Source organism: Dasypus novemcinctus, chromosome 3, assembly GCF_030445035.2.
Source record: "Dasypus novemcinctus isolate mDasNov1 chromosome 3, mDasNov1.1.hap2, whole genome shotgun sequence".
Taxonomy (NCBI): Eukaryota; Metazoa; Chordata; class Mammalia; order Cingulata; family Dasypodidae; genus Dasypus; species Dasypus novemcinctus.
Genome location: NC_080675.1, coordinates 146,414,742 through 146,439,858, shown reverse-complemented (window position 1 = coordinate 146,439,858; position 25,117 = coordinate 146,414,742). Strand labels below are relative to the sequence as shown.

General features: G+C 41.0%; 1 protein-coding gene and 1 long non-coding RNA gene across 6 annotated transcripts in view; one reads left to right on the top strand and one right to left on the bottom strand.

Annotated features, from left to right (window-relative positions):
• The window catches only part of LOC105745457 (uncharacterized), a 52,816-nt gene extending 41,831 nt beyond the window's left edge, over nucleotides 1-10,985 (top strand). For 2 of the 4 annotated variants that reach the window (XR_002795580.3, XR_009185138.2), the window contains exons 4-5: nucleotides 26-94; nucleotides 8,493-10,985. This is a non-coding gene — a long non-coding RNA (uncharacterized lncRNA). Of the gene's footprint in view, nucleotides 1-25; nucleotides 95-8,489 lie in introns of all 4 variants that reach the window. The other 2 variants (XR_001118156.4, XR_011648450.1) reach the window with 1 other exon arrangement.
• Nucleotides 1-25,117, bottom strand: part of THSD4 (thrombospondin type 1 domain containing 4) — a 634,788-nt gene that overhangs the window by 275,987 nt on the left and 333,684 nt on the right. The gene's annotated exons all lie outside the window — the stretch shown is intronic.

Genomic DNA, 25,117 nt, shown 5'->3' with positions numbered 1-25,117 from the left:
TTTAATACTTCCATGTCTTTTACAGATGCTACAATGAGAATATACCATTTCTCTACTCGGAAAAAAAGAAATCCTCTAATCAGCCTCTTCACAGGTGAGAAAACTGAGACCTAGACAGGTTAAATGGCCTCCCCAAGGTCCCCAGCAAGTCCTTTGCAGACCTGGTACTGGAATACACACCCTCCGATTTCCAGTGCTTTGCCACCTGCTGTCTCCTCTAGGGATTTGCAAGGGTAACAGGGCAGGGCTGGGTATGGGGAGTCTGGCCAAAGTAACCACGTCCCCATGAAACTGGGCACAGCAGTCCTTAGTGTCTTGAATGACTGCTGGCAGCTGGACTTAAGTTCCTCCGCCCATTACTACAGTGGGCGTGAATGAGATGAATCCCTTAGGCCTGAGCTTTTAAGGGTAAGCCACTCTTTGTTAACAGTTGGCAGCTGACTGAGATGTGGCTTAACCCAGGGCAAAGTAAAGCCCTGAGACTCCAGCGGGCAGGGCTGAAGTTGGTTCTGGCACAAACTCCTGCAGGGTTGGCTTCAGTCTGAGCTATCTGAATTACTTGTCTAGACGATTCCCATTTCACAGGATAATTAAGTCGTCCTCTGGCTTGGTTAGCAATGGACAAAAGTTATGCCACATCTCTATCACATAGTTCTCTCTCCTTCCCTCAGTATTATTTTCAAGTGACATTATTGCATCATTGTACTTTTTATTTTTTGTAGTTTTTTTTTTTTTTTTTTAGTAGTAATGACTTTGCTATTCACTATTTCAGGAAAACCCAACAGAAGTTATTATAATATCAACTTGAGGAATTGGTCAATTAGCTCTGTTCTAATTCTGGTCATGCTTTTGTGGACAGTATATATGGGCAGGACACGTGACTTTCTGAAACCTGTAACAGGCAAATCAAGTTAGCAAGCAATGCTGAGCCCAAGCTTTTCTCCAGGTATAAGGGGTACAGAGACCAAAGATGTAGTCTTTGTCTTCATGGGGCTCGGAGTCTAGAGGAAGTGGAAGAAGTTTACAGTGGCCACACAAGGAGGCAACTGCTGGGAATCGCAAGACTCCTCCCCTTCCCTTCTCAGCCCCCATCTCCAACTTTGGGACAATGAGTATCTGTCCCTAGCTGATGACATATCAAAGCCGGGAGAGCTGAGTGTGGTTGAAAGAAAAACTCACAGCCAAGTACAGGCCTTTCAATATGCATTACTGGAAAACCTTGTGTTCTGCGAAATTGTGCCCTAAGTATAATATAGTTCTTGGGAAAATTAAAGGCCAACCACTGGAAACATATGTGATTTTGTTTTGTGTAAATTATATGGATATTCATAACCTTGTGTTGACATTCTTGCACAGGATGAAATGCCGCAATGAGGGGCATTCGTGCTGGGTGGGTTCAACAAGGCCGCCCGCCCCCCTTCCCAAGCAGCCTGGGCTTGGCTGGCATGAGGATTACAGAGTTAATCCAATTGTTAAAGATTGAAACACGGCCACCACATGAGACAAGTTCCAGTCTGAAGGCCTGTTCCTGTGGGTGTGAACCCATTTGTACATAAGACCTTTAAAGACTTTATTAGTTAAGGAGTGGTCTCATTTGTGAATAGGATTTTCAAAGATTCTAATTAGATGAGGCCAAACTGAAACAGGGTATGCCTTTATGCATAGGACTAGAAATTCAGATGTAGTCAGTCAGTAGAAGCCAAAAACCAGAAGTCAGAAGTCAGCAGAAATCAGAGAAGCAGACATAAAGAGAGAGAGAGAGACAGACAGACAGACAGAGAGACAGAGAGAGAGACAGAGAGACAAAGAGAGAGACAGAAAGAGACAGAGAGACAGAGAGAGAGAGAGAGAGAGAGAGAGAGAGAGAGAGAGGGAGGGAGAGAGAAATTGCTGGAATTCCACAAAGCCCTGCCAATACCTTGATGTTGGACTTCCAGCTTCCAAAACCAGAAGACAATAAATTCCAGTTGTTTAAGTCAACCCACTGAGTGGCATTTGTCATAGCAGCCTGGCATATGAAGACTTCAACCAATGGAAACAAGTTTACTGTATCTGTCCCACATTTATAAGCCACTTCTCTTGTAAGCACATGGGGATGTGAAATGAGGAATCAGCACAACCCAACACTTGATGGGGAAAATACATTATCCTAAGTGAAATGGGATACAGCCTGGGACCCAGAAAGAAAAAGAATAAACCTGCCTGCAAAAGAGATTTGACTCCCAAGATCTAAATCAGCAAAATGGGAGTTAAGGAATAAAAAGGGTTTATACTAATTAGACCATAAACTCCTTGTAGGCAGAGGCTAACTCCTGTCACAGTATATGAACAGAGAAGATACACAATACATTCTTTTGATTAAAGAATATATTCAACATAGCACTGTGGGTATAAGGCCAGTGTTGAAGACATATTCATGCTCCCCTGCCCCCAAAACAAACAAAGAAAACACCACTATACCAAACTGAAATTTTTAATGGGATCTCTTAGAGAAATTCCCTTGTTGTTTGCACCTCAAAACAAAGTGAAAAACTGGATTATCTACTTATGCCAAAAAAAAAAGAGCCCAATTTCTACAATTTCTAGCCTTCTGGATAGCCCTCCTCAGAGATCCTCATTAAGCCCGAGCTGATAGCTATTAATCACTTAAATGCTGCCAAAATGCCTCTTGCACTTTCCAAATTATAGAACTTTCCTTTTGCAAGATCAGATAACTGCTATTTGGCTTTTCATTAAAATTTGCCTTACCTATTTGAAATTTTTCCATGTTTCTGTTCCCATATAAACTTGAATCACTTAAATTTCCTCTACTTTTGCAAAATTTTATTTTTAAGTTGGAAACTTGAATTTTTAACTTTTACTCTTTACCACTACTTTTCCATTTTTGCTTTTGCTATTTTAATCACAAATTTTGCCCCTGTTTAATTTGGCTGTCTACTTTTGGCTGCCATTTTTTCTCCCATCTTGTTCTTTTTCTGTATTTAAGTTTGCACTTTAGCTATTTAGTTTCCTTCCGTAGGTCTTTTTAAAGAGCATGTCTATTTCATTCATTCTCTTTGACAACGTTTAAATAGCTATTCAAAAAAACTCCGCAAAAAGTGAGGTTATTGGTACTGAAGAGAAAGAGAATAACAGGGCATCAGTTAAGATGTGAAGTAGTGGGGTTCTGAGGACCAGTGAGAGGTCTCTCCGTACCACTTAATATAAGCGTGGGAGGATGGGAGGAAGGTCAGCCGTAAGGACTGGAACACATTGGGGGTAAAGGCAAGAACTGTGGTCAAAAAAAGAATAGAATAGATGGGACATATGGCATTTTTAGGGCATTAGAATTGTTCTTCATGATCTTGTCATTTTAAATTTCATCAAAGCAGATAAAAGTGTAGAGTACAAAATGCAAACCATAATGTAAACCACTGACCATGGCTAGTAGCAATGCTTCAATATTTGTAACAAATGTACCATCTGTGTGTAAAATATTGTTAATAAGGGAGAGGAGGAAAAAGGGGACAGTGTTGGGTATATGGGAATTTCCTATATTCTCTATGTACTTTTCTGTAACCTAAAGCTTTGAAGATAAATGAAAAAAATAAGATACTGGGGGTTGTATACAGAAGATAATGTCACTGTCCATATAAGACAACAGATGGTACAATGATGACTCAATATCTACAAGCAATTTTTTTATTTCAAATTTTAAAAATATTTTTGTATTTTATTTTTAAAACTCATTTCTGGAAACGGACTTGGCCCAGTGGTTAGGGCGTCTGTCTACTACATGGGAGGTCCGCGGTTCAAACCCTGGGCCTCCTTAACCCGTGTGGAGCTGGCCCATGCGCAGTGCTGATGCATGCAAGGAGTGCCGTGCCACGCAGGGGTGTCCCCCACTTAAGGGGAGCCCCATTCGCAAGGAGTGCACCCGTAAGGAGAGCCGCCCAGCGCGAAAGAATGTGCAGCCTGCCCAGGAATGGCGCCGCCCACACTTCCCGTGCCGCTGACGATAATATAGAAGTGGACAAAGAAACAAGACGCAGCAAATAGACACAAAGAACAGACAACCGGGGGGGGGAGGGGTTAAATAAATAAATAAATCTTTAAAAAAACACAAAAAAACTCATTTCATTTTCTTATTAATTTTATTTGGTTATTTTGCTGGCTTCATTTTTGGAGAGGTTTTGGATCACAGAAGGGTCACAGCTGTGCCAGGGGAGGATCATTGGTGCAGGAAGTTGGTGATGGAGGGATGTACGGGGAGGAGTTCACCTGGAGCATCCCTCTAAGGCATATAAATATGTTTGAGTGTTCATGAGGCATTGTCTTGGTGGGTGGAGACCCACAGAATAACTGAATGAATATTGAATTCCCATCCTGGGGAGTTCTGCTACATTCTCTAATGGGATGACAAGAATCCCGAGTACAAGGGCAGTGTCTAGTGAAGGAAGACAGACCATTATGCCAGGCCCTTGATATTGATAATTGTACTGATAGACCTTTTCTTGTGAAACTGAAACTTAGCCTAGTATTATATATTGTCTAAGAGTTACCTCCTGAAAGCCTCCTTGTTGCTCAAGTGTGGCCTCTCTCTAAGCCAAGTTCAGTAAATAAACGTACTACCTTCCCCCCACCCCCGGGTGTGGGAAATGACTCCTGGGGATGAGCCTCCCTGGCACAAAGGGATTATTACCAAGAGCCAAGTAGCAATGCATCTGGAAAAGGACCTTGACCAAAAGGGGGAAATGGTAAATACAAACGCATCTTTATGCCTAAGAGATTTCAAAGTGTGTCAGGAGGTCATTCCAGAGGTTATGCTTATGCATAGCTCAGCAGGATCTCATTGATTGGCATAGTAAATAGTGCCTTAAACAGCAGGTTCCTGAGGGATCTAGAGACATCCAGACACTATAAACAGGGCAGACATGCTTGGGATTTCGGCACCCTGTCAGTGGGCTTTTCTTTGGAATTTACGCTCCCCAGTGTAACAGAGTTAGACTCATTGATAGTTTCCCTACACATGGTTCTTCTGCCCCTTTTATTTGAACCTATAATTAGCACTAAATTTGTTAAATATCCCAGAGACTTAAAATTTGGTCCGTCCATGTGCCAGGTGAGCCCTGAATCTCAGTGGAGTTGCAACACCTACCCTCCAGTTCATTGGGGGGTAGGACAACTAACAAGGAGATGATGCTGGACAACGCCCATCCAAAGGAATGGAATCCAGCGAGTGTCTGCAACTGCAAGCAAGATAGTGCCACCCTCTGCCCCATGGGATCTAAGCCCCTTCTCAATTAGAAACAGAGTGGGCATCACCATCCCAAAATCCTCAAGATTGGGGAATGAACAATGGTCTAAAGTAGACTTATTATTCTATTATAGACTTATTCTAGAAATGGAAGAACTTTTATCATTGATATAAAGGCAGTGGTGGGAAGCAGACTTGGCCCAATGGATAGGGCATCCGCCTACCACATGGGAGGTCTGCGATTCAAACCCTGGGCCTCCTTGACCTGTGTGGAGCTGGCCCATGTGCAGTGCTGATGTGTGCCAGGAGTGCCCTGCCACACAGGGGTATCCCCGGTGTAGGGGAGCCCCACGCTCAAGGAGTGCACCCCATAAGGAGAGCTGCCCAGCACGAAAGAAAGTGCAGCCTGCCCAGGAGTGGCGCTGCACACACAGAGAACTGACACAGCAAGATGATACAACGAAAAGAAACACAGATTTCCAGTGCTGCTGATAAGGATAGAAGTGGTCACAGAAGAACACATAGTGAATGGACATAGAGAGAAGACAACTGGGGGTGGGGCGGGGAAGGGGAGAGAAATAAATAAAAAATAAATCTTAAAAAAAAAAAAATAAATAAAGGCAGTGGCTGCCAGAGATTCTTAGGAGAGGGAGAGGGAAGAATGGGGGCATTTTTGAGACATTGGAATTGTCCTGCCTGACACTGCAATGACAGATACAGGCCATTATATATTTTGTCATAACCTACAAAATTGTGTGAGACAGAGTGTAAACTATATAAACTATAGTCCACAGTTAGTAGCAATGCTTCAATATGTGTTCATCAATTGTAACAAGTGTACCATACTAATGAAAAGTGTTGTTAATGTGGGAAAATGGGGGGGGGGAGTGGGACATATGGGAATCCCCTATATTTTTTTATGTAACATTTATGTAATCTAAAGCTTCTTTAAAAATAAAAAAATAAATAAAAAAAAACCAAAAACGAATCAATGTTAACATAACCAGCAACGTCTCATGGATACCATGTACCCTTGATATGATGTGATGAGGACACTTCACCTCTGTGGTGTTCTTTCCAAAACCTCAAGCCCCCAGTCTCATCATAAGAAAAACATCAGACAAAGTCATTTTGAAGGGTATTCTACAAAAGACCTGACCTGCTGCTTCTGCATGGGCTGTTCCCACTGCCTGGAACACTCTTCCCAATAGACCTGCACAGGGCTTCACTTCAAACCTCAGGTCAAGTGCCTCCTCCTGAGAAAGGGCTTCTCCCCACCACTCCTAGGGTATCTCCCAGTCCCTGTCACCTGACCCTATTTCAGAGGATCATAAGCACTGTTGCTTTATGGTCCCCTTTGTATCTCAGTAATTTTTTTTATAGGACCCCTAGGCCAAAATAAATACCAAATCGTTTTAAGTAGTTAGGCCCAAACAATATAACAGTTTTCTTAGAGTTCGGCAGATCTGCTTCCCTCAAAAGTTAAAAAATTTCCCATGATGCTACAGCACCCTAGGGTGCGTAGATGCACAGTTTGGGAACTGTGGCCCTATTTTATCTTCTTCATGGCATTTTCTCTGAGCAATCATTCAATTTGTTTCTTGGCTTTGTATCTGTATCTCATCTCTCTTGCCAAGCACAGAGCAAATGCCTGATCTATATTTTTGAATGGCTATGAATCATAATGGGAGCGCAGGGAAAGTTTCCCAGAGGACGGGGTACTTGACTCAAACCTGCACAGGACTGAGAGTGAGCCAGGTGGGGGCATTCTGGTTGAAGAAGCAGGACACAGAAGGACCTGAGGGGTCTGGGGCTGTGGCTGCCCCGTGGGGATGGTGAGTCAGAGAATAAATACCTTGTGGGGTGAGATCTGAATCAGAGTAAGATCGCGGAAGCTTTGGAGAGTCATTGAAAGGTTTCAAGTAGGGGAATGACATGATAAAGTTGTTCTAAAAAGATGTCCCTGGCAAGGATGGCAGACGGACTGGAGCAGGCTAGATGAGGGACAAGGAAAGGAGTCAGGAGGCTACTGGGGAAATTCCAGAGAGAAGAGAAGCAGGCTGACCAGGATAGATAGAGTGGTGGGAATGGGAAGGAGGGGGTGGGGGGTGAGCTTAAGAAGGCAGAACCCAAGTCCCAAGGGTCACTGGATGTAGGATAGGACATCAGGACCAGGAACTGGTTCCTGACTTGTGGATATGGGAAGAGGGTTGGCTTGTTCACCCCAGGAGCCCATAGAAGCAGGAGATTTGGGGGAGACAAGAGACTATGCACTGAATGAGTTTGAAGTACCTATGGGACCTGTAGGCAAAGTTTCCCTGTACACCATTGGGTATATGTATTTCATGCACAGGAAAGAGGTCTGGGATCAACATCGCTAAAAATCAATGGGACCTGGGGTAAGTCCTGTGGTGACCTCTTTTCTCTCCGGGGGTCAGGCATGGTGATGGCAGTAGAGGCTAGGTCCTGGAGATGGAATCTTTGTGTGCTTGAGAGAGTCAGGCAGAGAATAAATCAGGTGGTGGTAGATACCCCTGCCCCTCATCCGCACAAACTCAGGATTATAGACTCTACTTGCCTGGTCTCTGCTAGGATCATTCTGCTGGCTGAGGCAGAATTCTAAGAAGAAGGTGGCTGTGAGCGTTACACTGGCTTTAGTTTGAGGATGGATGGCCTCTTCCCTGCCTCTGAAGCTTTTTACTTAGGGCAAGTCTGGGCCTGAAGAGGTCCTTAGTTGAAAAAGCCACACAACCCCTTAGGAGCACAGCTAATTATCCCCAGGATTGTGGCTGTTGGGGCCAAAGGAAGTGATGCTAGAGGAAGCCAGGACTCAGGACTCAGATGTTGAAGATTCAGTGAATGCTTGGCTTTAGGCCGAGGCTGGACTTAATTACAGGATCCTGAGCTGGGTCCAAGGAGGGAGACAGAAGGGTTTGCTACATTTGGCACCGAGGACCAGAGAGGTAAATGTGAGTCAAGAGTTTACGTACAAGGTGATGACTGTCAGGCCAAGAAGACACTTTAAGTTGCCTATACAATATCTTCTCCTGTCTTCTTCCTTACTAACAGTACACTGCTGGTGAAGCAGTGTCTAACCACAGAACCACGTTTCCCAGTCTGCCTTCAGCTAGCAGTGGCCATGGACCCTGTGGCCAATGAAATACAAGTGAACATTGCTTGGTGGGGCTTCTTGGAAAGCTCTTCAACAGGGAACACGTTGCTGATAGCCACATTGCCTTTCTCTTCTTCCCAGCAGGAACACAAACACTGTGCTGAAGAGGAGCAGCCGTCTTGGGACCCTTGGCACCAAGCATGAGGACAAAGGTCACACACTAAGGTGACTGGGCAGAAGGACGTAGGAGCCTGTGTTCCTGACTGCCTGATGGAGCCCAGCTACCAGAACCTGGACATTCTCTCTCAGGAATCCTTGTTATGTGAGGAAAAAGGCCTCGAAAAATTTGGTTAACCTTCTTTAGTTAGTTAATTAGTTTGTTTTTCTGTCATTTGCAGCCAATTACATCTTAGTGAATGAAGGGTCTAAAGACAGATAACTAGGTAGACATCAATTCTATAAAGCAGAAATTCAAATTTTAAGCAAATGGTGAAAAACTAGGAATTATATAGGAACTTAAATAGTGGCAAAGAAAGAAGAACATATAGAAGACACTGGTGTCAAGGAAAGATGTGGGCCATGAATCAAAATCTGCTTCAGCCCAGGAACACCCACCCATTTTCTTTGATGGCAAAAGCCAGTCCTGAGGTGTAGTGGACTCAGCTCTAAATATAAAAGCTACCTGAAAACAGCTGTCTAGAGTGAAAAATGGTAAGATGATGAGAAGAGCGCTGCCTGAGATCCCTAAGGGTTGAACACAGGTAAGAAAGTGACACAAATCTAAAATAATGTCTGTCCATGTAAAGGGCCTCATCTGAATAAAGAGAATGTACCATGGATCCTGGGGCTCTCCACAAACCTAGTACTGCTCACGTAGACAGCAGCCACAGCCAGCGCTCTTGATTTTGTTTGGCTTTGCTTGGTTTTTGGTAAGACTCTAAAAGCACCTTTTCTGTGCAGGGCTCTCCCCAAGCATTTTGGGCCTTTCCTGAAATCTGGCTATGACATCAGGCACTCTGGGCTGTTCTAGACTGTGGGTCAGTGGCCCCTTCCACTCTACTGCAAACTCCCTAATTAGGCTCTGTCATGGCCCCTCTAAAACACACAAGGACAGGAGTTACAGCACATTTAGTGTCAGTAGTGAGGAACCAAACATTTTGCCCATTTGTCAGAGAGACTTTAGTTATAAGATGATTTGTATTCTCTCTCCAAGTCTCACTGAAACTTTTTCGACCCTTATTTTATCTAAAGATGGACAAGAGCATGGCATTATCTTGTGTAGAACATTGTGCCTGTATTCAGTATATATTAGGACTCACTCTGTTATTTTTCACGTAAACTGTTTTGACTCCTTACATTTTCCTTCCCAATGCTTTAATTATGTTTGACCTCTCCTAGCCTACTTTCAAAGTTCCTGCATTTCTCTAATGCATGAAGCATAAAACGTAATACAATATTATTTTTATACAGTTCAAGTAGGAAGATTTTTAATAGATATTATAATAGAATATCTTTCATAATTCTTTTGGATAAAACACTGTGTTCCAGCTTGTCTGTGATCCCTGAAGACTCTAAATTGTGAACTATGAAAGTTCAGAAAGAGGCTCATCCCACTATTTTCATTCATTTCCCCACCCTAATTTTGATTAACTTTATTCCTCCTAGACAATTTTGATGGCACTAGAAAGTATTGAGATGTGTTTTTAAATTCTTTCTGGACCAACCCTATATTATACACAAGCATCTCAGAACTGCCACAATACCCTAAACACAAGGATTTGCCCTGATTACGGTCCATTCCTTTCAGTAACTATATCAACTCTAATGACCATGCTACTTATCCCGGTACAATGGGGCTCTAATTAAGGTCCAGTTCCCACAAATGTTCTGGAATTTCATGAAAATATTTCTCTGTGAGATCAGTATCATGGATTAGTTGTTCTTTATTCCTAAAATCAATCAATGTCAAAGCCCTCATTCTCAGTTTTATATTTAAACATGTTCCACATTCCTGGGCAGATCTTAAACATAGTTAAATAGGTATGTTCTCTGCGTGACTTGTTCCCTCTTTGGTGGCAGATATTATACAACACGGCTAAGCAGAGGAGGCAGAGATGGGCTAGAGAAGCCACAAGATGACTCAGTAACACCAAAGCAAAAATGACCCAGGGGAGGGGTGTCACAAAGGTGTCAAGTTGGAAAGCGTTATTTGTATCTTAAAATTCAAATCTGCCTTCATATGTTAGCTGTTCAAAAGAGACTCACAAAAGATTTCATGAGTTCAGTCAGAGGACACCGGATTGTTCCATCAACTCAGCCTCATCTGTTGAAAGGCCCTCTTCAAAGCGTGGCTAGTAACGGCCTTGCACCACCCAGCCCTGCTATGAAGGCAGTTGACAGCTCACGTGGGCAGAATTAGAAAATATCGGCATGGAGGAGAGGGAGGGTGGGGAGAGGCTGGGAGGAAGAAGAGGGGGAAGAGGAGGAGAAGGGAGATGAGGGAAAGGAGAGGGGTACGACGGGGAGGAGGAGAGGAGAGAGTGAGCATAAGAATAAATAGAGCTCAGGCTTGCAAGTCAGACAGACCTACTTTGGACAATCCCAGAACTTGCTTTAATAAATGAAGCTATTAAATGTGAGTCTTAGTTTCTTTATTTGCAAGATAAGGACACCAACACTTACCTGGTAAGAGTATACTGAGATTAAGTACACATAGAAGGTGTTTGATAACACTGAAAGTGCAGAATATGTATTAATTGTTGTCTCTCTGCCTACCTCCTCCAAAAGGCAAAAAATCCCATAGCTTTGGTGATGTTCTTCAGCTCTTTCCATCATCAATAACAAACTTATTGCTAAATATTAAGAATGAGCTGAACACTTAAGACATCTAAACATGGTGCTCAAATTGCTTAGAAGACTAATGAAGGAAAAATAGCACATGGTATCTTATAGGACACAGCAAATAAGTGGTGGAACTCGGTGTCAGAGAGATCACTGCTCCATGGTGGTCAGAGCAGGAGACAGGCTTCCTTTGAGGCTTGAAGGACGGATAGAACTTAGTGAAGAGACCTGGGGAGGGCACTGCTGGCAGAGAGGACAGTGTGAGGCAAAACTGCCAAGGAGTAACAGCAACTCTGGGGACCAGAGGAGTGAAGCCTTTGTGTTTGGAAACAATGAGAGCCAGGCGGGGAAAGGTAGACCTGGACCCATGTGATCAATGCCAAACTACAGAGATGGGATTTCATCTCTCATCGGTGACATACTAATGAACACGTCTGAGTTTGGTAATTAGATAATCAAAGTCATGTCCCAAGAAGCTTAACGTGGCTGCCGTATGCAGGATTAATGGAAAAGGTAGCAAGCAGAGACAGAGAGACAGTGATGGAGGCTCTTGCCCTGTCTAGGAATCAGCAACGAAACCTGGACTGGGGGCAATGGTCATGGGAATAAAAAGAGCATATGATTCCAGAGAGACTGTAATGAAGAGGAACCTTAGGAGAGGCAGCCAGGAGATTTTTTATTTTTTTAAAGAGAGAAACAATAAAAGACTGTTTCCCAACCACTGTCAAAGACATTATCAACACACAAGCACAACTGGGGTAAAAAAATGTAAAATATTCTAAGGTTTAAGGTATTGGTGCATAGCAGGAAGGTTTTGTGGGTCTCAACTTGCAATGGACCCTAAAATGTTAGCATTTTAATTAGATGAGAAATAATCAGCTTTCTCAAGAAGAATGAGTTGTTTCCCTCCTCATGCATGACAAATTACAATACTACGTGGATTATTCCCATGGATTCTTTCTGATTAGACAGTTTTACATTCCTTAACATTGTTTTAAGCAATATACCCCAACAGCAGGGATTCTATTTGTTAAAAATTACTGAATCACTAAATTCAAGTATTACATTTCTATCACCAAACGATGCTGGTGCCACGCCACCGGGTTAGGATAATCGCCTCAATTATTATGAGAATCAATCTACACCCCACCTCCTTGTAAAGAACTGAATTTCCTTTAAATATAACTTTAACCTAAACCTGTCTAATTCCTTTCTTTGCAAATTCCATTGGCATGCAACAGGCATTCTAACCACCAAATACTTTTGAGTTGATGATCCTGGGCAATATTCTAATTCACAGGACATGGGAACCATTTATTTCCTAAACAATGAGATTAAAAACCCATTATGCCTATCCAACAAATGAGAAATCTTTACAACCCATGCTTATATTCAAAGACTGACAACCATATGTTGATAAACAGAGTGGAAAAATTGCAACACAGACTACAGTGGCCTAGGGACCTGTATAGCCTAGCAAGATATGTTGGGAAAGTAATGCTTTATTTCCAGGTAACGTCAGTACATCATCATCATAGACAGGACTCCTTGAACAAGGAAGCAGTGTGGTAAACCCTATAAAATGAATTTATTTAAATACATAAATGTATTTCAAGCCGATGTATACTCTTTGTACACATGGCCGTATTGTCTTTCTTTTCTCCATACTAACAGAGCATTTTGAAAAACATTTAAATTTGTTGAATTGCATTCCTATTGCAAAAAGACATTATTTTAGGTGCAGCAACTTCAGAACTTATTAAAAAAAAAAATCTTTCTGCTTGCAAATACTCCTTGGTGGCTAGAAAGCAGTGGTAGTGCTGGTGTTCTCATTTCTTGGATGGAAAAATCTAACATGTCCCCAGTGTCCATTTATTTCCTTCTCTATGTTAATTAATTCATCACCCTGCTCAGGACACAAGCTTCTGGCAAGTTCCATCAGAATGGCTTCTCTCATTTTCAGCAGCTCTCACCCCAAGTGGAAAGGGGTTGGGGGACATGCCACAGCTTTTTCCTTTTTCCAATATTGCCTGTGGCAGAGACTCTGATTCATGACCCATACCCATTCTCCCCTTCTCCAGGGTAGAACTCCAGTTTTATCCTATGCATCAGTGTGCCCAGCTATACAAGGATAGTTTCCACCCTCTCTTGTAGCTAGGAGTGTCCAATCAGATGTTAGTCATAGTTTAGGATGAGTTTCTAAGAAACATCCTGAAGAGGGGAACAGGAAGTAGTGTACAATTTGTCTTTCTCCCCTTCCTGCATCTGGCTGCCTAGAAAGTGGTTCCCTTGACTGTGATCCAGCAGCCACTTTGGACCCTGAGGCCAATGGATCAATGCCACAGACTGAGGGTGATAGAAGAAAAAGACAGAGGAGCTTAGGATCCTCACTACCTATATCCTTTCCAGGGAAAGAAAAGGAAAAACATCTTTGGGACTATAAGCCACTGTTATTTTGAGTCTTCTATTAAATTTAACTGATTATAATTGTAATTAATATAATACTTCATCCAAACAGCTTTCTATTGGGTATGAAGTCAATGTTTAATATGAAAAAAAAATTATGTGTGGCATGAGGCAACATTAGGATGCAAAATCTGTAAATTAGGTAAGTTGCAAGTCCAATTTCACATCTCTAAATTATCTCAGTTCAACCTAACTGATGGACATCTCAGAATCACATAGAACATGTGATGTTCCAAACTGATCTATAGCTTATGGAACCAAAACATGGAACTTTCCTATAATCCATACTTCCTCTGCTCCAGGGTAGACGAGCACCTGAGTTGGTGGTTTACTATGTAGGGAAGAGATGAGTGCTAACCTCAGTCCCCCACCCTCATCCCGTGAGAACAAATGGGAGGGGCTCTGTCCTGAATACTCGTTTTGCTTCAAAGCCTGAAGTTCTCATCAGTCCCTCCAGTCACTCTACCATGAGCCTGGAGAAGATGCGTGTTCTCTACCTGAAATGAAGCTCTGTGGATAAACTACAAATAAGATGAACCTTGTGCTTGGGAGAGTCCCTGGGGATGTGAAGATGTGTTTGTGAAATACAGTCTTTACTGGGCAGAGGCTTTAGACATTCTCTTCTACCATCCATATGGGGTAGGGTTTCAAACCAAAATCTTTTTTATGAAGGCAATAATACTGACCTCATTTTAGTCCTTTACAACCTCTGCAGTCTGTAGTTTTCATGATTCAAAAGAGCATACCATGTTTGATTTGTTGGGTATCAGATCCCCTGAGTGTGAAAAGATGCTTCATTTTCTCCTATATAGTATTTCTAAGTAACAAAGAGAAATGATACTTTTAGTATTTTATTTCTGCTTAGTGTTATTTTGGTGGGACTTGATATTGAGGACAATCAGCTCATCAAATTGAGACATTCAAAGTCCACTCCTTTATTGGGGTAGGCAGCTTCCTCTGGGAGGGGCTGGCTCGTGGAACGTCTTGTCTATAGTAAAATGGACTTTGGTGCCTGGATCTTTGCATTTGAGGGCAGGGCTGGAAGAGCTCCAAGCAGTAGGAGAGGAGCACTCCATTTAGCATTCTCAAAATATAACCCAATGACTCAAGTTTATAGTGAGAAAAACGAGGTTGGGTTTCTATAGGCAGTTGTCGACTTGACTTGTTAGCAGTTTCTATCTTTTGAGGAAACTGTTACTTAGGTCACTCACACCCTTTCTTCTCCCTACTTTCCGAAAAGCAATAAATTGTCCACATTTCCTCAGCCTGCCTCCTCTCACACATCACGGGGCCTTAGCCAGGTCAGCTGAATCAATACTTTGGAAGGTGCGTGGACTATTAAGCAGGGAGTCAGAGGAGGCCTCTCTACAAGCACTTCATCAGGGCACATAAATCACTTCTTAGACCCTGAAAGAGAAACATATGCCAAAAATATGTCGATTTACAAAATGTTTTCATATCTTTAGGGCATTTATTTCTCCTGTTTCTTGTGACATAAATAGCACATAACCCTGATCCCAGGATTTTTTAATAACCAGCTGTGAAATTTCACTAGCACTGGCATAAAATCAAGAACCTAAAATAATTCACCCCAATGTATGGAGTCCTCTGTCCTCCTCTGAAGGGGCTTTGATTTGGTAATGGTTTATAAAGCCACTCTTCTTCCTGATCTGAAACAGAACTTAAAAGAAAAATACCAAATTTGCTAAAGGGCAAAGATCCAGGTGGTATTTCTTTTGGTGTCCATGGTGGTGGTTTTGGGGGAGAGGGGGGAGAGAAGGAAAGTAAAGAGGAAACATTGTATAATACATACTCAGATTGCTTGAAAGCTTTAAAAATACTTAATTAAAAATCAGTGTTCTCTTGGATTGGGGAGCTGCTGGTGCTTTTTGCTGTCCTTTGGAATGAGATTCTGGTGGCCGACAATGACTTGGGACCACTGGCACATTTAGTGCACAAGGACACAGGTTGGAAGATGGAGACAGAGATGAGCCCAGTCCTTTCAAAACATCCTTCTGATGTCCATCATTCTGATGAAACCTAAAAGCAACACTGCAAACCAGGAAGGTCAGGGTCAAGGCTGCCACATAGAGTGCCTCTGAGCTCACACTGTTACCTTAACACTAATACAAGGGCCAGACAGAGTGGAATCCACATCCAGCGGAGCCTCTAATTAGCTGTGCTATGTTTTTGGGCAAGTTACCTGCTCTGAGCTTCCCTTCTCCAGCTATAATGATGGCAATAACCGTTAACTCACAAGATAGCTGTGGCTGATTCGACATGCCATGCATAGCATGCCTAGCAGGGTGGCCAGAACATAATAGTGTGTACTCCATAAACATTTGCCCTCTGGAAGAAAAAAGCTGTCTTTAAGGCCAAGAGAGTTTATGCCAGCAATTTTGGGACAATCCAATTGTCCACTTTGTTCACAATGAGGTATATGGAATTCTTAGGGTAAAAACAAAAGTCCACTGGCTATAGGACCCACAAGAGTACATTAAGCTGCTCAGATCCTCAGTTTCTTCAACTCTAAAATGGAGATAACAGTCAGCCATGTTTTCCTTGCAAAGGATAAAGTAAGACCACACAAAGGACGCTCTGTGTAGCTACAGGGTGCTACACAAATATAGGTTACTATTAAATTTGAGATGGCTCCAGTCCAAACTTAGGGGAAATGATTACAAAAAACTCTCTCAAATCAAAGAAATTTAAGAGTGAGAGTTAAACTGACTGAGCACTGATTTGTCCGCCAAACCACAGACTTGTTTCAGGATCAAAGGCCAAATGCTCCAGCTCTGTCACAAAGAGCTGCTAGCATCACATCACCCCAGGGCAATGGAGTCCATCGAGGGGCAAGCTGGTTTAGCCTTCGTGTTTTTACGCCAACCCTACTAAAGTCTTCCCAAATCATTTTCACTCTGGGTAACCCAAGCAGGTTTATTTATTTTAAGAAATGAGAAACAACCATATGGTTCAGAAATACCTTCTTGCTGGTTCTGCCCTGCCAAGATGCTCACCTGAATTCACACAACTTTATTTGGAAAATTTCATGGCTGCAGTGGCTTTTTGAGGGGCTACTTTGCACATTATGGCAATTAACCCTTTTTCAACAGCTCATTACATGGTTTCTGAAAAACATAAAAAAGACATTTCATGGAGGGCAAAAATGTGGCATGGTGCAGGGATAATGTTTGCCACACACAAATTGACTCCTGCTACTGGGTTCTTTGAGTATGGAATCAATTTAGGTACTTATTTAGGAGCAATGGGGAGCTTTTCCACTTTGAGGAAGACCTTGGGCTAAATTCAGGCTGGGGAAAGAAGGGAAAGGAGTTTATTTCCTCCACTGACACATTTATTTTCTAGAAACTTTCCTTCTCTCAGTCCCAGGGAGGTAAAGCCAGGTCTTCAGCAGTTTTGTTTTCCCTCACAAACATGCTTTATGTTGCTACCATTCCACACAAAACCCAAGACTTTAAGGACTGCCATCTATTTAGATTAACCATGGCTGCCATGGATGCTGAGAAAACAACTGTTTTGATAAACAGCAAAGCTGTTGCCATTCAAAGCATCAAATATATAATATCCTTAACATGTTAATATGTCTCAAAGGTCATCAAGAAAAGAGCAAATACCCCACTAGGAAAACATACAAAGGATAGGAACAGACAATTCAAAAAGCAAACAGGAGCAGCAATTATGAAGACATGTTCCACCTCACTAGTAATTCAAGGTAGACAAACAAAAATAAAATATCACTCTCCAACCTGCAAAATTTGTAAAGATTAAAAAAACAATATGATTATGCTCAGTGTTGACAAGAGTGAGGGGGAAAGGGCTTTCAAACTCTAGCATTGGAACAGTGAACTGAAACCACGTTTCTGGTGGAGAGTTTGGCAAGCACCTTAAAGATGTTCACATCTTTTAGATTGGAAGAACTCCATTTCTTGGAGTTTATTCTTAGAAAATAAACACTGATGTATACAAAAATGACCATGCAAACATATTTGTTGTTGTCCAACAGGGGATGGAAACTTTTTCCATGAAAGGACCAGATCGTATATATCCTAGGCTTTGCGGGCTATGTAGTCTGTCATGGCTACTCAAAGCTGTCACTGAAGTGAGAAAGCAGCCAGCAACAATATGCAAATAAATGGACATGGTTGTGTCCCAATAAAACTTTATTTACAAAAACAGGAAGCAGAGTATTGGGACATATGAAACAATTGTAATATAGACTGTAAGCTTTATACCAAAGTTAAAAGTCTTGTACTTTTACTGTGCTTAAGGTAGAAACGTAAATCAGTATCTTGTCCTTAGGAAATGTACATGGCAGTACTAAGTATTCAAGTAGCATGAGCACTCAAATATTCATAAAATGGACTGACAGACAGACATACAGATAGATAAACAGATAAAGGGATGGATGGGTAGATGGATGGATAGATAGAATGATACAGCAAATGTGGGAAGATTTTAGAATTAGTATATCTGGGAGAAAAGGGGTATGTTGGAGTTCTCTGTATGGAGTTTGTATTATTTTTGTAACTTTCCTATAAATTTGAAAGTATTTTAAAATAAAGAGTTTAAAATGAAAAAAAAAAAAAAGTAAACATCCACAGATTGTGAGCCAGATTTGACCCACAGACTTTAGTTTGCCAATCCCTATAGTACAATTTATAATGAAAAAAAAATAGAATCACATAAATGTCTAGCAATGAGGAAATGGTAAAATAATTTATTTTATACAACTATTATAACATTTTCTCTTGTCGTGATATGGGGAAATGCTCATGTGAAAAAATATTAGGTTACAAAACTGTTGGTTAGAGTTATCCTAATTTTATAAAAGAAAGAAAGTATGTGAGCATGGAAAAAAGATTAGAAATACACCAACATTTTAACAGTGAAGTGATTTTCATTTTCTTTTTCATACCTCTCAGGATTCAAATTTTCTATAATGTATATATATTTTATTCTTAAAATAGAAAAAAATGTTTAAAATAACAGAAGTAGGCATCTGGTGTGAACATACTGTATAAGTGAGCATTCTGCCCTTCTCCTTGTGGAAATCATCCAAAATTGAGAACAAAAGGAAGAAAATCCCACCGTCTTCCATTTTTGGCAAAATCAGGTTACAAACACCAAATTTTGTAATGGATCCAAAAAGTAAACAAATTTTCTAGGGAGCCACAGAGGAGGAGGTATAGAGCACAGAAGGAGGGGCTGTATAGAAATATCAGATTTCAGAGAACTTTAAAAATAATACACTTCCAGAGGGCGAGGGGCATTCCAGAGGGATAGAGCCATCATCTGCAAAGAAGGGTCATAGAAGGGAGTGAGCTGGGGAGCAGCCAAGGCTGGATCTGGATTTTGTGGGCCTGAAGCTTATACAAGTTGGAGGTACCTTTGTAAGATAAAGAATACAACATTTTAAATACAAAATTAGGTACAAGAGAAGAAGCAAAGAAATTGCAATAAACGCAAATATTTAGCTGATGAATTCTCCACATGACCAAAATCCAGACAAATAATATATTTCTAATAACTAAATGCTTGACCCACCTCTAGACTACCTCACCTCTATAATGTCTTTTTTTCCCCTGCACTTTTTGGCAGCATAGTCTTTGGTCACACATATATTTTTAACATGCAAGAACTCAGGGAATATCATTTCTACTAGGTTTTCTGAGGAAATTTTTAGAAGACAAACTAAACTAAGAGATGACTAGAGAAACAATGGCTAAAGGACTGGCAGGAAGCTCTGACTATATTTAACTTTAAGTCTAAGACTATACAAATTTGGGTATTAGACATTAGTAGAGGAAAGATAAACAAATTGAAGTAAAAGTGAAGCCAGATATTAGCAATTTAGAAAACAGAAAATAATAGAATAAATAAATATAACTAAAAACTCTTTTGAGGGAAAAAAGTCTGCTAGCTAACTTAGGGAAAGGGGAGAAATAGTAAATACACAGAATAAGAAATATTAGGAAATAACCACAAAATCTAAGCAAGCTGAAAAAATAATAAAAGACTACTTTGTTAAACTCTCTGCAAATAATTTTGAAAATCTAGATGAAATGACAGTTTTTAAAGAAAATAAATTATACCTAAGCTGACTCCAGAAGAAAGAGAACCTCTAAACAGACCAGTTTTCATGGGGCGAAGTGAGCAGTTTGACAGAGTTTTGTCCCCTAAAACATACCAAATCCAACCAGCTTCTTCAAGTATTTCCACCTAACTTCACAGAGCAGATAATGCCCATGTTATTTATTCTATTCTCAAATGCAGAGATAGGATGAAACATCCAAATTTTCTGATGTGTGCAATATCAAAATGCAACGACGTTTCTCAAAATAAAGTCACAATCTTTTATGAATATTGATGCAAAAATCCCAAATAAAATGTTAACAAAAAGAATCCAGCATATTAAAAAATGATGCATCCTAATCAAGTGGAGTTTATTCTAGGAATAGAGGAGTTTAATAGGAGAATATAATCCACTATATTAATAAGTTTTCATAAGAAAAGCCATAATTCAATATCTATTCTTGATAAAAATATTTAATAAGAATGCTTCCCTAACATGATAATAAATCTATCTCTGCCCAAGAGCTTGCAACATGCTTGAGAAATACATGAAGCAATTTCATTAAAGTCAGGAATGAAACAAGGCTATAACTCATTGATATCTATATTAGAAATATTAGCCTATACACTTAGATAAGAAAAAGAAACAGGTTAAAAATTGTTAAGGAGAAGGTAAAATTATCATTGCTTATAGATGATATGTACCTCAAACCTGCAAGAGGAAAAACAAGAATTACTGAAATAATGAAAGAATTTAGGAAGGCAGAAAAGTGCAAATATTACACAGTATTCAATAACTTTTTTAAAAAAATTTCTCTCCCTTCCCCCTCCCCCCCAGTTGTCTGTTCTCTGTGTCTCTTTGCTGCGTGTTCTTCTTTGTCCGCTTCTGTTGTTGTCAGCGGCATGGGAATCTGTGTTTCTTTTTGTTGCGTCATCTTGTTGCGTCAGTTCTCCGTGTGTGCGGCACCATTCCTGGGCAGGCTGCACTTTCTTTTGCACTGGCGCTGGGCGGCTCTCCTTACAGGGTGCTCTCCCTGCACGTGGGGCTCCCCCATGTGGGGACACCCCTGCATGGCAGGGCACTCCTTGCGCGCATCAGCACTGCGCATGGGCCAGCTCCACACACGTCAAGGAGGCCCAGGGTTTGAACCACGGACCTCCCATATGGTAGACAGATGCCCTAACCACTGGGCTAAATCTGCTTCCCCAATAACTTTCATGTTTACAAATAATAAGGTAGTATATATAATGAAAGAAAACATCCCATTTACAATAGCATTAAAAATAATAAAATACACAAATTTTAAAAATGTGAAAGTCACTTATAAAAATCTTTTAAATATTTCTATAGTTCTCCAAAGAACACATGATTAAATAGAAAGTCATACCATTGCTCTTGGATAAGAAGATAAAACATCAGCATGATACTGCATATATTGAGCAGAAATCTAATAAAACTAGACAAATATCTCTGTGCAGGATTCTCTGTTGGGCATCATGAGGATTGCAAACAGAAGTCAAACAAGAAATGTTCTATACCCATTGCTTTGAACCTCATATTCTTAATTTAATTTTATTTTTTATCCCCGCCCCCCCCAGCCCCATTGTCTGTTCTCTGTGTCCATTCACTGTGTTTTCTTCTGTGTCCGTTTGCATTCTTGTCAGCGGCACGGGGAATCTGTGTCTCTTTTTGTTGTGTCATCTTGCTGTGTCAGCTTTCCGTGTATGCGGCGCAACTCCTGGGCAGATTGTGCTTTTTTTGTGTATTCTGGTTGACAATTCCTTGCAGGATACAACTAACAAATCACTCACAAAATCTATTATACACACTAAGATTCAAACAGGAAATTGGATTTAGCAGCAAGGAGGTTACTGCAGATTCCAAATAGTAGTAGGATTAAAAACTATTTTGCAGGGAAGGGATAATGAAGCAGAGAAGCTGTTAGCAAAAGTCACTCATTGCAGTGGCACAGGAAAGCAACAGAACTCCTGGTCTGATTAAAATGAGCTGAACTGATGCAAAAAGCCCACCTTCCTGCACTAACACAAAGATATGTAAAATAAGCTAAAGGGGGAAAGAACACCCACATAGCCAAATTCAAAATAAGAAAGGAAAATCCCCAGTGTCAGAAATGAAGAATGGTGTGCTGGCATAAAGCTGATCGTCTTACAGTGATAACAGACCCTAATAAACCCTACTGGGGTTTTAATGCAACACGGGGGCTACCATTGAGACTGTAGCTTTCCCTTCCCCACCTCTCCCAATGCTGAAATAGAATTGAACCTGAGGGGTTTACTTTGGATCAAGCTGGAAGTGGGGAAGGGCAGTTTCTACCTGTGGGAGGAGGATTATGCTAATTTTACTACCCAACTGATGTCTTCAAAAACTGAGAAATTAACATAAAACCTGGCTAAACACTGGCAAAATCTGTAGAATCCCAAAAAGGCAAAATAAAAGTATTCTCACAGGTACTGCTCTTGAACCATTGCCAGTGGGGTTCTCAAGGAGAAGGATTCCTGCTGTACCAGCTCAGAGTCCAAAATTGCAAAGCCTGGGAGAAATAACTCACCATGAGCCTGCATCACCACTCACAACAGAGCCATTCATATCCAGGAACTACAGATATGAGGCCAATGTGCAAGAGACTTTCAAAAACGATTTCTAAAATATTTATAGAGATAATGGTGGAATGGGTAAAACAAAAACCAGAAAAGAAACCTGGCATTGGAAAAGAGGACAACTATTCCAATGAAGGTTTTGGTAAGCTAGCAATACCCCAATACCATAGGAAAACATGGAACAGCAGAAAGTAAGTGAAGGAATGCATAGCTACTGAGAGCTAATTATTAACCTGGCACTATCTTAAATGTAACTTTCTTATTTAATTCACACAACTGCCCTTTGGGGTAAAAGCATTATTCCCAGTTTACAAGTGGGCCTTGGGAGAGTTTACAGCTTTCCTAAGGTCACACAAACTAAGCTGTGGAACTGAAATTGGAACTCCAGACCAGTAAAGAGGGAGAAACTACAGCTGATAAAGAAAAATTGTCAAATTGAGTGCAAGGAGGCAGGGAGAATTAAAGAAAGTTTGATAATAAAAGAAGGTGGATACCATTTAAGTGCTGACTATGACAAAGAGAAATATTCTGAGATGGAAGGGAGGGCAAGTAGGATGGTCAGGACTCATATAATGTGATACATAAAACTACAAATGTCCCCAAACTGAAATGGTCTCTTACTCACACAATTATTTTAGCAGGAGAGGAAAAAATGATCTGACTTCCATTTGTTCAGCATTTATTTTCTAAAAAAAGGACATTTGCCACAAGTAATTACAGTGAAAGGGGAGCCATTTCTGGTTAGAGAAGTTTTTAATCATGAAGTGGTATTTGACGATGTAATTATTTCCACAGCTTGAAAAGCAAACTTGTCAGTGAACTGCAGTAGCGCCTGAGTTCAACCACAAGGAAAACGAAATGCACCGATGATACACACGGTCACTCATTTTATAGGAATAACATTAAAATACATAGGAATGAAGAGCTGCCATTCCACGAGAGGCACTGTAAGATGATGTAGGAAGTACAGTTTCTTCTCATTTTTGTTCTTAAAAGCTGTGTCACTTGAGCAAGTTATCTGGGCTGTGGTCTCCCCTTCTGCAGAAGGCAGGAGAGTCAGTGATCTCCAGGACACTTCTGCCCCCTAATTCCATTTTACGTAGGCCTCCTACTGCCCAGCAAGGTTGGGAACATCAAATGCTTAGAGGCAACAGTGAGCTCAGTTTTCTCTTAATGATCTCGAAATATTTTAAAGAAGAATTTGCAATTAGTTCCTCAGCTGCCACTGAACCGCAATACTTTTAACCCAGGAAGGTAAATGAATCACAGAGAAATTCCTTAGAGGGTTTTTTTGGTACCACTTTCTCAGCTTAGAGCTGAGAGTCTGACGGTCCAGAGATGGAGAGTGATCTGATTCCTCGCCTGGGGCTCTATACACAAACTATGATAATCAGGTCAGCTGAAAAATGACAGAAATACATACTGTATATACAGAGGTTGAGCTATTGGGGCCGGGAAGAAGCCACTGACGTGGAGGAGGACAGAAGGCAGAGGTGCTTACTCATCAAACACCCTTCCTCAGCCCTGCCTTTTTCTTCCAAATCTGGAAACACTAGCTTTTAGAGGAGTTGGGAAAAGCTGAGTGGAGAAAGGCATATCTGAAGATACAGATTGCTTTCAATGTTTGCTGAAAGTCAAAAAGCTAGCAGCCCTGGTGAGGAGGACAGCAGAGGACTCTGCCTAGAGGCTGACGAGAGCTTCTGAGAAGATGGGAACGCTCCTGGGCATTCAACCAGAATGCAGACTTCCTCAGGTCAGGTCTGCACCCTCCAGCAGAGGCCCATGGCCTCGTTCAAATTAGAATCCTCCTTAGAATGCTTCCAATGCCTCCAAGGGAGAAGCCCGAGTTCGAACTTGACCAAGTTTAAGAGTATCACTCTCAGTGAGATAAAACATTCAAACAAAAACCAAGTATGCGCATATGACCCACAATTCCATTTCTGGGAATATACCCCTAAGAATTGAAAAAGGTGTTCAAACAAAAATTTGTATACAGATGTTCATACCAGTATAATTCACAATGTCCAAAAGGTAGAAACGTCCTAAGTGCCCACTGACAAAGGAATGGATAAACAAAATGTGGTATATACATACAATGGAATGCTACCCAGCTGGAAAAAGGAATGAAGTTCTGATATGTGACAACAGGGATGAACCTTGAAGACATCATGCTGAGTGAAATAAGCCCATCACAAAAGGTCACATATGGTATGACTCCATTTATATGAAGTATCCAGAGTCAGCAAATCCTTAGAGACAGGAAACAGACTAGTGGTTGCCAGGGGCTGGAGGGAGGGGAGTGACTGACTCAAGGGCATGGGGTTTCCTTTTGGGATGATGGTCCTAAAATTAGGTAGTGGTGGTGGTTGCACAACACTAATGTCCCTCGTGGTAAATTTGATGTTGTGTGTGCTTCACCACACACATACACAGAAATGGGTAAATTAGCAAAGGATAGGAACAGGCAGTTTCTGAAAAGACTCACCCTTACTCTATATTAAAAATGCAAATGAAAACAAACAAAAACCCTTACGCCTCAGTAAAAGTAATTAGTTATCTTTTATCCATTATGATATCAACATAAGTTGATTAAAGTACAAATAAAATATACACTATACCTTTACTTATATTCACACATAAATAAAAAGGTTGGAAGGAGTTTAAGAAGGGGGTACTCAAAAAGAACTGAGGTATTCAGCACTGGGTAACCATTTTGAGAAATTTAAGCCTCTAAGTGAGCCTAGCTTGTC